We start from the raw sequence: 14,383 nt of genomic DNA, 5'->3' as shown, positions 1-14,383 counted from the left end.
TATTCTTTTTCCAATACTGATGATATGAGTGGTCATATGCCAATTGTGGTTGCAATATTGGGATGAAAACATGAAGTCTCCATGGCAAAAATAAACTCAGCACATCTGTATTGGCATACTGCTTCAATATACAGAATACCACCTGTGCGTCATGACCCCTTTGAAGGTTAATGACCCTTTCCATTAGAAAACACTGGTATTTACATTACAATTAATAACAATAGCAAAGTTACAGTTAGGAAGTAAGAAGAAAAATAATTTAATGGTTGGGGCTCACCACAACACGTGAAACCTCATTAAGGATTGCAGCATCAGAAAGGTCGAGAACCTTTGCTTTAGAGAATCCTGGTGACCCTGGATCCTTACCTGTCAATAATAGGTGATTGGATTTTGAATCTTTGACAAGAGGCTTCCGTTTCATCTGGCCTAGTATTGACCAACATATGGCTCTTTGTGTGAGTGGCTCATGAATCCAGATTGTTTGAAATGTTTAGCTGACATTTACAACCCAAACACAGAGCTTCAATGTCTTCCGTTTATTCTCTCATACTTACAAAACAGTTGATATGTGCAAGGGCTGTGCTGGAAGCTGAGCAGCACAAAGATGAATTAAACATGGGCTTCACTGATCTGAGGAGCTGATCACTGGTGAGAAAATAGTCTCACATAAACAATGAAACAAGAGAGAGTGATCATTGGGGATTAATAATATCGAGTAGATATAATTATTCAATTTTCCTCTACTACTTATGAAAACTTATGGGATCATACGAAACCATTTATCACCCAATTACACCTAATTACACCTTTGGCTAAAGTTCTCATAATGTTCTACCTGCATCCTTCATTTACACTCTTCCAAGGTCTGGTTAGTCATCAAGTCGAATAGATGGGAGTACATTAGCTGTCTTCTCACAGCCACTGAGATAAAACAGGGAGCATTTAGCAGGCTACAAACATCTGCCTGCATCTACAGCCTCATCTGATGGCCTGCCATGTTCCACACTGTGAGTAACAGAGGTATTGCAAACAGTGAGTAATGGGGTATTCCACACTGCTGTGGTCTTTCACTCTCTTCAGGGACCCTTTCCCTGACTTTCCTCTTGTCCTTCATCTGACTGCTCAGTGTTCTTTGCATCTCAGCAGGAGTCTTATCTCTGCTTTAGGGTCCTGCCCACTGGGGTATTAGCCCTCCTCAGTACTACTACTGTTCTGTGCTACTCATGGCTCTGTCCCATCTATTAGTTTCTGGAATGCACACCCATGTTCATAAGCCCTTACTCATCCTTATACCATCCTTTGGTAGCCCTCCTCCCTTTAGTGGTAATCATCCCTTCCTCTGATGAGTCATTACACCCTGTTTATCCCTCCACTCTAGCCCCAGTTGTTTTGGCTTTATGTTATTCGCTATTTTGACCTACAAATTTTTTGTTGTTGACCATGTGTCAAGCTTGCTGTGTATCGAGGAGTGATCTTGAACTTCTGATGCACCTGCAACCATTGCCCCTCCTTTTTTTTTTTTTTAATTTCACCTATTTGTAAGCCATTTCAGAAGACACATGTATCTTCCTCATCATATTTCAGCACCATACCAGGCTGAACACCTATGATTAAGATCATTATTCTTTGTGTGGTTAGTTGGGCCTCTAGGCAACCAAACATCTCAAGGGAGGTGCAGAGCATGTTTCACTTGGCCCCATTTCTGGACATTCTAACAGGTAATACCAGTCTGTAGCAGACGTAATGAACCACACACAGCCGAGAGATGGGAATTTATAACACGTGTGTTTCATCTCTCAAGATACCTCTTTTGCATCTATGACGAAGCACAAGGAAATAGTTTGGATCCAAATCTGCAGCATAAAAGGGCAGCTTGTCAGCCATACCATTGTTTTCTGCTAGAGCTAGCAGGCAGCTTCGGCTGCACATTCCAGAGACATGAATAATATCAGTTGTGATTATACTTCAGCATCTCCCTCATCACCAATCCCATAGACACTGAATATAACCTAATTAGGAAATGTGAAAGCACCAGTTTCTGGGAAAGGAGCATTAAGGGGAAGGGAGGGATCCCAGCTTCTCCCTGATGTGGGTGGGTCTCACTGAGAGTCACATACAGGTTGGAATCTGGCAGAGTTCAAGGGTAGACGGGGCCTGCCTAGTCACATTCCTCACATAATCAGTAAGAGGGTGAGAAAGAGATACAGCTGGGAATGGGACACTTTGACTTCCTTCCTAGAATACGTTCTTCAATGCACAGTGCAGCAGATGTCAGGGCTGTTAAGTCAATCAAATAAGTATTAACATATTAGTATAGTAGTGAACTCTCCTTGCCTAACACTTTCATCTTCACCGTTTGGACTCATTTCAATAGGGACTCTGAATTTTTTTTTTCTGACAACTCCTCATCTGTTCATTTATGCTTGCTTGTCTTCTCATTGTGGTACTTATGTGACACCTAGAAAGTATCACTCTGTCTTCCAACATGCAGAGAGTGGAAGATTAAGGAAGTCTACTAGTTAACATACAGGATCAGGCCACTGTCCTTTCCTTTGTACACAGAGAAACATTTATATAGTCATTTCTCCTTGCGTTCCTCCAACGTTGGTTAGCCTCTGATAGGTTGCTATTTATCCCATGTCCCAGGTTCTCTGGTGTTAGCATTACAGAACATCTGAAGAAGAAAGAGGAACTTGTGGGCAGGAGGCTTCAAGAAACATCGTCCTCTGCTCTGGGAATGAGCACCCAGCCAAATAGACAGAGCCCCAGTCAACTGATTTAACTTACAGTTGACTGTAACTTTAGGTTTAACTTAAAGTTGATCTTTAACCCTTGAACTTTGTCAGATCCCAACCTGTATGTGATCCTCAGTGAGGCCCACCCATGTTAGGAAGAATCTGGGATCTGTCTCTTGCCCAGCTTCTGTTGGCTCAGTAGACTCTAGAATCTGTCTCACCATGACCTTGTGTGAGCTTCAGTCATCTGAGATTTGTTGTGATAAGGCATGGGATTGCAGCAGCCCAGAGCACTAGAATTCCTTGTCCTGAACTGCAGTTAAGCCAATATGTAGCATTCTTGTAGTTTGATACCTGTGTTTCCAAGTGTTTTCTATACCTTCCATTTCATAAAACGTGGATTCCCTGGAACTTCTGAATATTCCTGCAGTTTTATTGCTTTTTCTTCCCCAGGGATAATATTCTGGCCTTGGAATAGATTCTATAAACTACTGGATTCTCACTTAGTTTTGCTAACTGGCTGTAAGGTGTGGGTGAGGCCTTTCTGTCTCTCTGTCTTCTAAGGGAGCACATGTGGCTCTGTCTAGATGCTGTTCAGTTGCCTTGGTTTCCACATGCTGGATTTGCTTCTCCTAGGTTCTCTTGTCACTTTTGGGCCTTACTTGGCCCAGAAGTTGTACAACTACCCCTAGTTTGCCTTGTGACCATCCTTTACTAAAACATCTCACAACTGGACAAGAAAGAATAATTTTAGTTTCAGAGGAATTTGGTGACTTTATTAAATGCATATTGTATCAATACCAGAGGAAGGCCTTAATCCAGGATTCCCTTCTATAAATAGAAGGGAATTGTTTGTCTAAATCTATACTATTTTTTTCTGAATATCTTAATGATTTTGAAAATTAGATTGCCGCCCCCTTCCAAATAAAAGCATATCAAGATTTAGAAAATCAGTGCTGTGTTGTGATTTTTGCCAGTTGATAGGCTTCTTCCGGTTGATAATGTATTTCTTCTGGATCTTTCCAAATTGTTGGAACAGAGTATCTAGCACCTCCAGACTCAGACGAAGCTGCCATGTGGGTGGAGAGGGTGATAATGCCTACAGATGCCAGGTATGAAAAAGTAAGGTCCAAAGGTCCTTTTGGAGTTATTTGAAATGGAGGCTTCCATTTTCTAAACTTATGTTACTATATTTGTGGCTAGGTTCTTGGGACATCCCATAACAACTGACTAAATGCTGCTGAGGCACACATTATAATTCACCGAGCTGAAGTAACGCCTGTGTCATGTTCTTGGACCAACGTATTGGTCCATTATTTGGACCAATAATGAGGGTTCAAATCTACTAAGGAGTGTTTGTGTTAAGAGTTGGCCTCAGTGGAAGTGTCTCCCATTAACAGCAATGATTTGGTCACTAATGCAAAGGAGAGAGGAGTCCTTGAAAATTTTTCCTGAATTTTTGTAGCTGTAGTAACTGGTTTTCTAAGAGAGCTATGGGAGGCTACTTGAGAGAGAGGTCAGATGCTGTGAAAGGAAACTGTGTGCAGATGTGAGGTAGAAAAAGGATCTCAAAGCCCATCCCCACAGTGACACACTTCCTCCAAGGCCACATGTCCTAATAGTGCCACTCCTTGGCCAAGCATAGTCAAACTATCATAATGAGCCTATGGGGAGGGGGGCATTCTCATTCAAACCACCACACGAGGGAGAAAATCTGGACAATGTCTGATGTCTTTGTTAGGTGTTCTATTGCTGCAACAAAATAGCACAACCATATAAGCAAGTTGGAGAGGAAAGGGGTTATTTGGCTACATTTCCACATTGCTGTTCATCACCAAAAGACATCAAGGAACTCAAAAAAGGCAGGGACCTAGAGGTGGAAGCTGATGTAGAGGCCACATAGAGGGGTACTGCTTACTGGCTTGCTTTCTCTGACTTGCTCTGTCTGCTTTCTTTAAGAACCCAGGACCACCAGCCCAGGGACGGCACCACCAACAGTGGGCTGGGCCCTCCCCCATTGATCACTAATTGAGAAATGCCTTAGACTAGATCTCATGGGGGGCATTTCCTCAACCCAATCTATCTCCTTTTTGATGACTCTAGCTTGTGTCCAGTTGACATAAAACCAGCCAGCACATCTGGAAATAGAAGAGGAGAGTCGGTCAGTGGTATCTGAACCAAAAAGGAGGTGGTATCCCTAAGAGGAGAACCCTAAGTGAGGGACTAGAACCCCAGGGTAGAGCTGTTAGGGGCCACCTGGTACTGGATAACTTAACAGGATAACAATTGGAATAACCTTCAATGGATGAAGGCTCCACTGGGGCTGCAAAATCGAAGACTGGAGGGTTCTTCTCTATCTGACTTTCTACGAGGCTCTTTGAGGGGCAGGTTTCTCAGTTCTAAATAATCTAGTCAATGTGTTGTCTGGGCTCTCTCAGAGATGGTGAATGGCTGAAGACAGATTCCAGATGGGAGGTGCCTAGAGAAGGAAAGAGCCAAGAGTCCCCATCAGAGAATCCCTAACAGAAGTTAGTGGGAAGCCAATCCAGGCAGGCTGCCACAGAGATTGCTATGTGAGGTGGGAAAGGTACTCATAGGGAGTAGCAAAGCTTAGTGAGACTCAGAATCATCATTTCTGTTCTTCTTTGAGGGTACTGTTTGCTGTACTGCTTCCTATTAATTAAATTTCTATTGAAATAGTCATGTAATAAGAGTATTGGCAGGAGAAGAAACATGGTTGGTCTCTTCCTTCCTTCCTTCCTTTCTTTCTTTCTTTCTTTCTTTCTTTCTTTCTTTCTTTCTTTCTCTCTTCATTTTAAAAGTTTCTGATATTATTGGATAAGTTGGGGCCACTGGGAGAATATTCCACCTAAAGCAATAATACATTGGGAAACTTAATTTTGTAGACAATGTACAGACGGGTTTTCTGTGGTGGCTGTTATACTGAGGTGAGAACATTTTAGAAACAGAGATAACCTCAAAGGATTACTTTTTGATAGTATTGCCGAGGAAGTGAGAGTTAACAGTTGGTGCGGTGGTCGGAGAGATGTCTAAGGAGGTTAAGAGCACTTATTGCTCCTGCTAAGAACCCAGGTCCTGTTTCCAGCACCCACATGGTGGCACACAATCACCCATAACTCCAGTTCCAGGGGATCTGACAGCCTTTTCTGACCTCCTTGGGTGCCAGGCACACAGATGGCATACTTACACAGACACACACACACACACACACACACACACACACACACTTTAAAAAGTTGGAGATAAAGAAAATAGAAGCAGAGTCATAAATATTGTTTTTGACACAAAATCAGCCATATCATCATACAATTAATTGTCAAGAGAAAGACTGAACATTTGATTTTAATCATATTGTGTATTTGCTGTTTTTTTTATTTTTCATTATACCCTATAGTTTTATTCCATTCAGTTGTTCGTTTCCCTGTATTAGAACACAACAAGCACCCAGACAACTTTTGTTTACTGCCTCAACACTGTAGTCAGCAAGTTGCTGAACCCACCTTTAGTGTGGTTTTCTGTGTTTAAAGTTTCATCTACATCAACCAGCTCTGGTTCACTTATTCAGTTCCCCTCCCCTCCGTATTAAATGTTCACTTACTATATGCCAACACATTTAGAAATATTTATAAATTAAAGTTTCCAATATTTCTAGTGTCAATACAACTAATACATTCATTTGTGTATGTATAGGTATGAGTGTGATATATATATATATATATATATATATATACACATACATTTCTGTGTGTGCATCTGTGTGAATTTTCACATTTGAAGGTCAGAGATTAACACTGAGTATATTTTAAAATTACATTCCATTTTATATAATAAGATAACTATTATTATTATTATTATTATTATTATTATTATTAGCCACAGTATATATGTGGATATGAGAGAACAACTTGGTGGAGTCTTGAGTTCTACCTTTATGTGGATCCTGGGGCTCAAACTCAGGTCTCTCTGGGCTAGCATGGCAAGTGCCTTTACCTGCAGAACCATTTTGCTGTGCTTTGACTATATTATTATACCTTACTTTTTGAGACAAGGTCTCTAATAGAACCCAGGGGTTGCTGACTTGGTTAGACTGGATGACCAGCCAGCCCTCAGGGACCCCGTCTCTGACTCTCAAGCACCAGTGAAGTGTGGCTGAAGAATCAGCTGTGATTAACAAGAGACCAGTGCCACTGGAGTGAAACTTTAACTTGAGACCATAGATGCTGGTTAGCTGGGGCTAAAAGCAAAAGCAAAAGCAAAAACATATGCATGAGAGGAAGTCTTCTGTGGTACAAAGGGAGCCAGGGCTGCATCTCAAACTAGCAGGTGAACTTGGTAATGTGTAAGTTTCCTATGTAGTACTGGTTTTGGTGGCATAAAATTCCCAGGACTAAAGGTGTCATGGAGACAACCATGTAACTGGGATGGAGTCCCTCCAAAGAAGCCAGAGGGTTATTAGTGAAGATGGAGCCTCAGTTTCAGAGACCTGTCTGGGAGGTATGGAGTGCATCCAGAGCCTGTGAGCTGAGCTGCTTGTACTGTGCACATCAGAACAGGAGAGATGAGCAAGACCCCAAGCTTTGTGGAGCCCAGGAGACCATGAGTTGACGAGCAGACATCTGACATGGAGCTTTTTACACTGTTGAAGTTTGGTTTGGTTATGATTTTAAATGTGTCCTGATTCTTCACTCTTGGCATTAGAAAGTATGTTTTGGGTCTCAAGGTAGCTCACAGTTAAGACTGGTTATTTTAAAGAGACACTGAATTTTAATGTGTTGAAAATTTAAAAGACTCTTAAAAGCTGGTCTGTGTTTTATATTATGATGTTAACATGAGACTTGGGAATAAATCAGGGTAAACAATGGGAGGATATGGTTTAATGATGACGTGTTTGTGTGTCATGTCGATTAGGGGCCAGTTGTGCCGATTAGGGTTGTTTCATTTTGTTTTACTTTTTTGTTGTCGTTGTTTTTGTTTTCTCTATTTAACACAAGCTAGTATTTTTTCTGGGAAGAAGAAACCTCAACTGAGAAAATTCCTCCATCAAATTAGCCTATGTCCATGGTCCTTTTAAAATTTTATTTATTAATGAGTGATACTTTAGGGCTTAGCCCACTATGGGCAGTGCCACCCTGGTTGGTGATCCTGGGTTGTATGGGCAGAATGAGCAAGCCATGTAAAGCAAGCCAGTAAGTAGCATCCCTCCATGACCTCTGCTTCAGTCTTGCCTCCATGTTCCTTGGCCTCCTTCAGTGGTAGACCATAAGCTGTAAGATGAAAATAACTCTTTCCAATTGTCTGTGGTCAGATGTTTTATTATGGCAATAGAAAAAAAACTAAGATTATGTCTCAGGAGGATTCAAACAAAAATATTCCTCCATGAAAAGAGGGAAGAAATACTTGATTTGGAGATTTCCAGCCACATCAGGAATTAAGAGCTAATTTCTATTTGGTAGATAGGTTCTGTGGAGGCTACCCACATCTTTGTTAACCCAAATGTTGCAGTCCAGTCAAACAAACGAACCTGCCATTTTCCCAGCAGAGTTATTTTTCTTTCCCTCCACTCCCAGTGACATTTTAAAACTGAAATTCTATTTTATTTCTTTTTCAACTACTGAGTCTTCACATTAAAGACAACATTCACCTTGTGTAGCTGGTCCAGATTAAATTCACCGGTTCTAGCCATTTTTCCCCCCTGAGTTCTTCAGACACTTGAGAATTCACTTTGTGTTTTAGTAATTTATATTTGCTGAAAGGTTTAAGAAAAACTATGTTTTGCTGATCACCACGTATGTGTATAATCAGTTCAGATTGTGACCAGTTTGCGAATCCCATTAGGGCCTTGGTTCTCTGTTGTGCATCTTCTCGCATTACCTGGGTCAGTTATTTCTCTCATCACCTAGGTCAGTTATTTTTCACGGACCAGATTCTACAGTTTATTTGAGCGGGTGCTCTGAGTGAACATGAAATCAAGGCTCTTCAAGAAGTTAAGGCATATCTTAATAGCAGAGAGGTCAAGAATGCTAGATCAGTGGGATATAAATATTTAGTAGCTATTCCGCTTCTGAATAAGCAAGAGTAAATGAATGTCTGTATACATGCCGACCGCTAGGGCTCACCTCATCCATTTCCAGTGCAAGTTATTTTAGTGTATTAAATATTTATTAAGCACCTACTATGTTCATGTTACTGTGCTAGATCTATGGAAGGAAAGGCAAACTAGTCAGCTGATGACCTTAGGGAAAACAGACATAGGGGAAAAATATATACTCTACTCACGTAGTCAATGCAAAAAAAAAAAAAAAAAAAAGACATTGAGATAGCAGAGAGGGACTCTAAACTTTCTGTGGTAGTTCAGGAAATGATTCCTGATAGACTAACAACAGCAAAAAGCTTACCATTTAGGAGACTAGCAGGGAAAGGATGGACAGAGTGAGGAAGGGCAAGAGAGACTGAGTCACAGGACAAGGATTTTAGCAAGAGAAATACAATGAAGGGCCTGCCTGTCATTTGGTATTACTAAAGTGAAAGGCAACAGTGTGAGGGAGGTTAAGAATGGAGAAGTAGATGGGGATAGACTATGGAGGGTCAGTTTTTCCCGACAGGAAGTTCAGCCAGATTGGAGACAGTCCCTGAACACAACAGGCAGAAGATTAATAGGGTCAAATGTGTGTCAGAGTGGCCCCCGTGGCAGCCAGGTGGTGCTTGAATAAATTAAGAGAAGGGGAAAGGGTGAAAAAGTAGGCAGGAGTTGATGGGATCTGGGTTGTAATGGCAGAAACATGGAGAAAAGGTGGATTAGAAGGCTTGTTAGCAGAAAAAATGGAGGGCATGGAGATGGTAGAGTGTGGAAATGAAGAGTGACATGAGGCTGAGCCCCAGATTTCTGGTTTGAGTGACTGGGTAACTACTTTATGTGTCATAGTGACAGAGGAAAAAAAAATGAATGATAGAAGAGAGGGGACAAGTTTAGTTTTATTCTTGTTGAGATTCAGATGCTCATAGGGCCAGCCATTCGAGTGAATATAGGCCCACCTTCAAATGGAGAAGCTATTTGGGAAACCATGTCCTTGAGGGGGAGAGGCAGTTTTTGGTTAGGTGGGGAAGGAGTGTCTGGGGAAAGGCAGAGGTGCAGGATGTGTACGTAACTATGGAGATGAAGTGCCAGATCACTAGGAGAGGAGGGGAGCGCTGGAAGGATGGCTGGACAGAGGCAGAAGGGTGGTGACTTGAGAGGGTGGGAGGGTCAGAGAAGCATCAGCAGCACTGTGTCTGGTGACCACTGATGGCAGTGCTTTCAGGCTTAAAAGGATCATCAAACTTGAGTGTTCAGCATGGAATGTAGGAGTTTAAGGTCTGGGTTGAGTCATGTGCAGCTCTAGTCAAGGATAGTTACATAGATAGTGATTTTAGCTTCATGTGACCATGTTGTCTGTGATGGTGACATCCAGGCCACTGCTTCCTATGTGTTGAGCAGAACTCAGACTGGCCAAAAATAATACAACAAAATATTTATAACTAAAAAATAAAGCCATGAGATATTTGTCTATATAATTTACCCAAAGTTAGACAGAAGACATATGTTTAGAAGATAGACATTTAACTGCTCAGAATATTTTAAATTCTCTTTTACATTGATGACTGAGGCAACATGGAAGAAATAGAGAAAGGAAACATGCTAGAAGGTATAAACTCAGCAGCTGGAGTGTGTTACACGGAAATGATTTTGAAGTCATTTATAAGAATGGAATGAAGTCTTAGAAGAGACGTTTTTCTCATTTGAACCAATGCTTTTTCATTGTTTCAAAACTATTTTTGTGTTACTCTCCGACTGTTTAATACACATATGACTTAACTTTCAATGCCCTCTGAAGTCTTCTGATATTTCCTGTAAGTGCTTTTGGTAGGAATCTTGCACTGAACACCTCTCTAATCAAGAAGTTGAGCACAGATAACTGGTCTGAAACTGGAACCTTTTTTGCACAGGATATGTTTGGAAGATTGAAAGCAGTGAGCATTTAAGGGGTGAATCTCAAGCTTCCATCCTTTCTCCCCACCCCCAAACGATCACAGTGACTTCCCAGGTGAACACTTTAGCATTTTTGCATTAAAAAAAAGTGATGATCAGCTTCCATAATTGAGTTCCATTTTCATCCATTCAAGGAAATAATAGCAGCTGCCTACTTATCCCATAAAACAGAAGGGGCAATGTTAGTGAAAGACATAAAGGCTATCTATGTTTCAAAGGGAAGCTCTTAGGGCTGCTTTTACCTTGTTACCGTTTCTCTAGTGCTGAGACTGCCTGTTCATAAAGCCTCGCCTCCCAGATACCTCAGATTACCTTAACATCTAGGTTCCCATTTCTACCTCTGGAGATGGCCAGTATCCACTCCGCTCACAAATCCATCTTCCATCTGAGACCCAAAAGCAATGCTTTTCCTACCTACTCCAGCTTTGATAGCTCAGCATACCTTCTGAAGACCCATTTCCCACTGCCTCTCCCCCTTTCTTGCCTTCTCTTGTTCTGGTACATTTTTCCATTTTCCATGGTGTGTATTCACTTTTGTCCAACATCCTAGACTATGAGGACACTGGGGACCTGAATGTAACATAGTAACTGTCTTCCCTCCCAAACCCTTTGGAGTGTTAACGTCAACTCCCCTGTTAGTTGAACCATCTAGCGAGAAGCATGGTCCAGTACACCAGAGAGAGACACAAAGAGTACAGAATAGTGGGAGGGAGGCCGGAAAATAAAGGATGGGATGCATAATACATTAATTAACTATTGCTGTGTAATAAGCTACTCCAAAGCGCCAGAACAAAGACATTATTTTTAATGCACTGTAGGTTTACTTGGCTCAGGTGGACATTTGGCTTCTTCTTCTATTTGCCACATAAGATGCTTGTTGGAGTCACTTACATGGTCATACTCAGTTGAGGGCTCTACCTATGATAGTCTTAAGTCTCCCAAGGCCTTTGTGATGTGGACTTCCATTATTCAGTGTGCCAGCCCGAAGGATTAAGTGGCCATTGGCACCCAGAGCCCAATGGCAGTGTTCTCAGCTCTTGTGAAGTGAAGGCATGGGGCCAGCAGGCTATCACTAATGTCACATTCTGTTTAACCAGAACAAATCACAAAGCCACACCCATTCTGGACAGGATCAGTGACATGCCCGTGCTTTAACAGCTGTGTCTATAGGTAAACTACGACGAGGGAGGAGAAAAGCTACATGCAGGGCCTTGTCTGTTTAATATGTTTGTGCCATAGACATCTAAGAGAGTGTTTATACTTAAGAGAAATGTGACTATTCAGGACTATGTGGTCAAATGTGTTTTATCCTCCATGTCTCTAAATCAAGAAATATTTTGCCCTGAACTCTATTTTGTGACCCAACAGGGCTTCCCAAGACATTAGTTCTGAGGGCAAATATAAGAAACATAGTCAGCTACCATAATTTCTCCTTAGAAAGTGTTAGTTTAAATGAAAGCAATAAATTTTCCTCTCCTGCAATAACAAGAAACCCGCACACCATTTATGTAGTGTAATTCAGGAGTTATAGCGCACTTATGGTAAAGCATTTTTATGAGCAATCAAGTGAATTAATCTGAAGATATTTCCTTATTCCAGCTTCTGAATGCTAAGACTTTCTGTCCCATGAGGGAGGACAGAAGAAACAAAGCATACAAGGGGAAAGAAAGGACTAGAGAGTCTGAGTTCCTCTGCATACCATGTGATCCTTTAGCTTCAGTGTCGGCCATGCCCTGGCTCCCAGCCTGGCTCCTGTTTCAAGAAGACATAATAAAGTGGGACCCTTTTGCTTGGCTCCACCTACTCCTATGGCTCACTGGAGAAACTTCTGTAATATAGGAAACATTCTGAACACTTGGAAGTGCTGTGAACCTTGCTCTGATCTCAGTGGCTACAAGCATGCTCATAAAACCCATCTGTCTCTAAGGGGTATAGGTGGATTTCCTTGTAGAGGCTTTATTTGTTTTATTTATTTTAAATTGTAATCATCACACATGAATGCAAGTCAGCCATGAACACTTCAGGCACATATAACCAAAAATGTAAGGTCTCATCTACGCCCTCTCTTAGGCCTTGTCTAGTAAAACACATTGATTAGCATGGATTTCGATAATATTCATAGATATCTGTTTCAGAAGCAATGGATTATTTTCCATGGCTGTCAAGCTGAAATATAGACCCAAGACATTCTCCCTGGATGGCAGGGCTTCAGCAGTCACGCCTCATGTCTTCTGTTTGTTGGGAGTGAGCTTTATCTTATGCGGTCAAATGCATCGTTGTGGAAGTTATTTGAAACATTTCAAGACAAGACCTGAAATTCATTATGAACTTATTGCAGTTGGCTGCTTCTCCCTTGATCTCTGTGTGAGGTCATTTGAAGTTCATACACTGACTTTTACCTCAGATAACTCGTCTCTCGTACCCCAAACCAAGACTCCCTTTGACCTTTCCTTACAATCCTGCATGGCTACCTCAGTGAACTCTGGTGCTTCTACCTCTCTTCTGTTTGCTCACCTGGCTAAAATTCATGGCTTTCTGTTTGACTCATGTTCTTGTCTAAGCTGTACCAATGAATTCATCCTTTATTAATTTTCTTATGGGGTAAATGCTTCTAGCATATCTATCGTGTACTAGGCAATACAGATGTGTAAATTATAAAGGCTTGTCTCTGGAGACTAGACACAGCTTAAGTAGTGGAAGGATTCTCTATGCAAGTATAGATCTGGACTGAGATCTGAGAGAACTAGATAAATGTCTTTATCTCTTTCTCTGTCACTGTCACTGTTTCTGACTCTCTCTTTCTCTCTGTGTCTGATCGTCTGTCTCTTTCTCTCTGTCTCTCTTAGTTTCTCTCTCTCTCTTAGTTTCTCTCTCTCTCTTTGTGTGTGTAACGAGATAAGTAAAGGTGAAGTATATTCTAGGTAAGGGCTGAGAATATCTCCACTGATCCTGTACTAAGGAGGAACTTTTAAGAATCCCCAAAGGGTATTAAATCAGAGCATAGAAAATAAGGGGACAAAAGTGAGAAACAGACACAAGAAGACCAATTTTAAAAGACTCAAATAATCATAGAAAGTAAACTATGAGCATCAAATGCCTCAATATTTTTAAAACTATTCAAATAGCTCTTTAAAAATTTTTAAAAATGTCCCCTTAGTACTTCATACTCCAATAATAAAATGCACCTCAAACCAGATATTATTGATGGTAAACTTTGAAGACTGTCTAGCTCATTCATGATCACCTATATTGAAGCAATATCATTTACTTCTATTGTCAGTACAAAGGTCTTGCCATTATTATATATACTTTCTGGGGAAGGTGGAGGGGAGAAAGATTCCACGAAGACACAGGAATGGAGTGCACAGGCAGGGAGTTGTCTGAGTCTGTTTGCTAACCACTGAAGCCTTTCGCATGGCCTCACTTTGTCACCAAGTGAGCCTACAATGGCTGAGAGGATATGGGCACTAAGCTTGATTCATTATCTCCCTAACCCTACCATCCTAGTTTTTTCTCAATTTCATTCATTTATTCATGATTCAGATTTTATTAACATTTGTGAACCATTTATTGAGGAGGTAGTGATAAAGAAAGTCTATAT

This window comes from Arvicanthis niloticus, unplaced genomic scaffold (genome assembly GCF_011762505.2).
Source record: "Arvicanthis niloticus isolate mArvNil1 unplaced genomic scaffold, mArvNil1.pat.X pat_scaffold_449_arrow_ctg1, whole genome shotgun sequence".
Lineage (NCBI taxonomy): Eukaryota > Metazoa > Chordata > Mammalia > Rodentia > Muridae > Arvicanthis > Arvicanthis niloticus.
Note: the sequence above shows the minus strand (reverse complement) of the source record.